We start from the raw sequence: 4,741 nt of genomic DNA on the forward strand, positions 1-4,741 counted from the left end.
GCAACCAGGGTATGGGTAGGGCAGAAATAAGTCTGGAGAAGCAAAAACTAACAGGAAATGTTGTCACACTCCCCAGGTTCTGTCCTGTCTTTCAAGGCTGAACACACTAGTTAGTCCCTTGGCACTGTTCTACCTTCAGAGTTGCTTCCTAGCCATGATGAATCTGTAGGCATTAGGCCTGCTCCCCATTGTATATTGGTCTTATTCCATTAGTGTTTTTTTTAATAGCAGACACCAGAGAGACATCACTGAATATTTGTGAAGATCAAGTGCTACTTAGAATTTTTATTTACTTTCTTTCATCTCTAAATCAGTTTGATTTATTTCTGAAAGAACTTCTTAGTCTACCCATTCCACTGATTGAAAGTCTTTTTAAGCTTCTCCAAGGAGTCATAGGGAAAACAATCCAGTAGTATATTGATTATTCATTAGAAGTACATTTGTATGTGGGGTAGATTGGTTTTAAAAGCCTTTTCTGTTTTCATTTTCTTATCAGATACTTGGTTCAAGGCAAACCAAGTGCTTAAATGATGTGGTTTCTTAGAACAGTTTCATTTCCTAGAGAGGCAAACCAAGCTCTCAGATGACCATTAATAGCTTGTGGAGCAAGGGAAAAGAGCATGTCTGGAGCCAGTGACACAGCTCAGTGTTTAAATGTGCCTGTTGCCAAGCCTGATGATCTGAGTTCTATTCCCAGGAACGAACCTGGTAGAAGGAGAGAACCAATCCCACAAGCTACCCTCTGAATTCCACTCACTTGCCATGACTTATACATGCTCCTCCTCATTCCTCCCCTGTCTCCCTGCTTTTCCACCTTCTCTTTCTCCTCCCACAATGTAACAAAAAAAAATAAGACGTAATCCCACCATTTGAGAAGAAGAGGCATGAAGATTGCTATAAGTTTAAGAGTAGCCTGGGCTACAGAGTGAGACTCTGTCTCAAAAAAATAATAATAAATAATACTTTAAAGCAGAAAGAGAAGCACTTGGGAAGAGGAAGGGAGATAGTGGAAACAGCAGCAAAGGCTGAAGAAAGTAAAGAGGAGGGTAGGTAAGCTTAAAGTTCACCTACATGTTTATGAAACTGTCATAATGAAAGCCATCATGTTATACAAGGACTATTCACTAACAACAAAGACTGTAGTGTTACCTCTTAGCCCAGCTTGAGGGCCAAGTTGGCCTTCTTTTAGGTCTAGAGGTGTGAGGTCTCAGTATCCACTACATGTCTGTGTGAAAGGATACAACACTAGAGAGTTTGAGATAGAGAGGTAGTGTGGTGGTTTAAATGAGAATGTCCCCGATAGGCTCATAGTTTTGAATACATGGTCATTAGGGAGAAGCACCACTTGAAAGGACTTAGGAGGTTTTGCTTTGTTGGAGGAAGCTGTCATTTGGCTTGGCTTTTAAGGTTTCAAAAAGTCAGTTCCAAGCCCATAGTCTCTCCCTTCCTGCTGGCATTGGATCCAGATGTAGAACCCTCAGCTACTTCTTCAGCATCATAACTACCTGAGTGTAGCCATGCTTCCTGCCATGCTTCCCATTACAATGATAATGGATGAGAACTCATAGTATTTCTTCATGGCAACAGAACACTGGCTAAGACAGGTAGATACACTCAAAGACCAATGACTGAAGCAAAGAAAAGTAGAGAGAAAACCAGGAAATCAGAAATCCAAATTATCAAAAACTACAAAGGAGGCAACACAGGAAGGCCAAGAAGGAGAAAAAGAAGACTTAGAGAAAATCCCTAGAAAATCAGGAAAGAACAAAGAAAAGTAGAGGGATCAGAAAATTGGAGGAACCATCTCCTCTAAACTTCTGAAGAAAACTGATCTAAGTACCACTCAACCAAACTTTTTGAGACAGTGTTCCCCGACCTATGATGACTTTCCATTCTCCTGTCTCCACATCTTGAATTCTGGAATTACAAGACTGCTGTGCTATCCCCAGAAGCTAGCCATAAAAACATAGTCCTGCCAGGCAGTGGTGGCACATGCCTTTAATCCCAGCACTTGGGAGGCAGAGGCAGACGGATTTCTGAGTTCGAGGCCAGCCTGGTCTACAAAGTGAGTTCCAGGACAGCCAGGGTTATACAGAGAAACCCTGTCTCGAAAAACCAAACAAAAACAAAAACAACAACAAAAACCCAAAAAAATCAACCCCCCAAAACCCCCATAGTCCTAATGTACTGTCATGTTCCTTTTATATGAGATAGGGCTTCAATTTGCAGCTTAGGCTAGCCTGGAGCCCACAATGTAGGCCAGGCCAGCCTTAAACTATGATTCTCCTCTCAGCCTGAGTGCTACTATGCCTGGGTTTTATTTAAACATTTGTTTATTTTGTTTTATGTGTCTGAATGTTCTGTCTGTCTGTATGTCTGAGTCCCATGTGTGTGCCTGGTGCCTTTGGAGGCCAGAAGATTGTGTCATATCCCCTAGAGTTACAAATGATTGTGAGCCACCATGTGGGTGCTGGGAATCAAACCAGGGTTCTCTGGAAGGAGAACCAGTGCCCTTAACCTCTGAACCATATTTCTAGTGCCCATATCCTTGTTTTTTATTATTGTTTATATTTTGTGTGGGTTTCTTTGTATATATATATATATAAATAAGCATTCTTTGTGTGTGTGTGTATATATATATAAGCCTTGAGTTTATCAAGTAGGCTGGATTGGCTGGCCAAGGAGCCTCAGAGATCTGCCTGGTTTGCCTTCCCAGTATTGAGATTAAAGCACATGCCACCACATTTAGCTTTAACAAAAATTAATTCTAGAAATCCAATTCAGGTTCTCATGCTTGCAAGACAAGCAATTTGCTGACTAGCTTTCTCAGGGGTTCCTTCACACCCAAGGCTATGAAGGAAACCACCTCCTGCTCTTTGCAGGGTCTCACTCTGTGGTCCACACTAACCTATAACTCATTAGGTAGCTAACACAGACTCAAATGTATGGCAAATGTCCTGCTTTGGCATCCCAAGGGCTAGGATTACAGGCACGAGTCACCACAGGCAGGCAGGCAGGCAGGTAAGTAGGCAGGCAGGCAGGCAGGCAGGCAGGTAAGTAGGCAGGCAGGCAGGCAGGCAGGCAGGCAGGTAAGTAGGCAGGCAGGCAGGCAGGCAGGCAGGTAAGAAGGCAGGCAGGCAGGTAAGTAGGCAGGCAGGCAGGCAGGCAGGCAGGCAGGCAGGCAGGCAGGCAGGTAAGCAGGCAGACAGGCAGGCAGGCAGGCAGATAGACAGGCAGACAGGCAGATGATGGATTGATGGATAATGTTTGTTTGTTTGCCCACACTAGGCAAATGCTTGACCCAAGAGGGACTCATCCATCCCTATTTATAGAAAATGTTACTTTGGATACACGAACAATCTCACAAAGGGCAAGTGACCCATCTAAGATCCTTCAGTGAACACATGGAAGAACTATGGTTAGAGTGGAGGTCTGCTGAGGGTCCACTAAGTGCTAGGCCCACTCTTGAGATCTTCATGTTTCACAATTCACACAGAGTCACAGCGGTTCCTGTAATCCCTTGGGAGGGCAGCTCATTAGCTGTCATCCTTCTTGGGAGTCAAGGGTCCTGGCTTGGCTTCTCTCTGTGAGGAGAGGGACCTCATCCTCTGATTTCCAGAGTAATGTGCCCAACCTCTCTCCTTAGTAGTTGTTTAGGGTTGGAATGAGTTGGAGTTCATATATTTGGTGGGCATTAGACAAGACTTAATACATATTTCAGCCTTCTTGCTTCCCAGTGCAAAAGATTTCTTCACCTTTACCCTTCCAGGTTTACCTTTCCCCTAGTCTGCTGATACCCTGCTGCTGCAAGGGACACCTGCCTTTGATCAAAACTGTAGATAGTTCTGGAATTTGCACACTAATTAAGAACTTCTGGCTAGAGGGCTAGTAGGTGCTGAAGCCAGTAAGACTTCAATTCCATCTTGCTTTCTATTCCCATGCTAGGAGCTTTAGTGTGGGCCTAGGGAAAGGGGGCATCTTAACCCTTCAGGCAATGGACTTTCTCTAAGATACCTGAGTGGGGCTGTGTTCGTGTGGGAGAGGTTTCATGGTTTTTACTTCTACTTATTTTATTTTATTATTTTTGGTGAGTCAGGGTCTCACCATTCAGCCCTGGATGGCCTAGAAATCGCTAGGTAGATCACGCTGGTCTTAAACTCACAGAGATCTTCCTGCTTCTGGGAAGTGCTGGGATTAAAAGTGTGCACCACCAGGCCTGGCTTCCTTTTCTTTTTTTCTTTTTTCTTTTTTTCTTATTGTTAGATTAATTAAGTTTTACATGGCATATTTTATCCCCGCCCCTGTCCATCCTCCAACTGTTCCATATACCATACCTCCTCCCCACCCACCTGTCTCCACAAGGATGTCTCCACCCCCCAAACCCCCAACCAAGCAGACTTCTAAACTCCCCGGGACCTCCAGTCTCTTGAGGGTTAGGTGCATCAGCTCTGAATGAATCCAAACCCGGCAGTCCTCTGATGTATGTGTGTTGGGGGGGGCTTCATATCAGTTGGTGTATGCTACCTGGATGGTGTTCCAGTGTTTGAGATATCGGGGGTCCAGGTTAATTGAAACTGCTGGTCTTTCTACAGGATCACCCTTCTCCTCAGCTTCTTTCAGCCTTCCCTAATTCAACAACAGGGGGCAGCTGCTTCTGTCCATTGGTTGTGTGCAAATATCTGCATCTGACTTTTTCAGCTGCTTATTGGCTCTTTCAGAGGGCAGTCATGCTAGGTCGCTT

The sequence above is a fragment of the Mus musculus genome, chromosome X (assembly GCF_000001635.26).
Source record: "Mus musculus strain C57BL/6J chromosome X, GRCm38.p6 C57BL/6J".
Taxonomy (NCBI): Eukaryota; Metazoa; Chordata; class Mammalia; order Rodentia; family Muridae; genus Mus; species Mus musculus.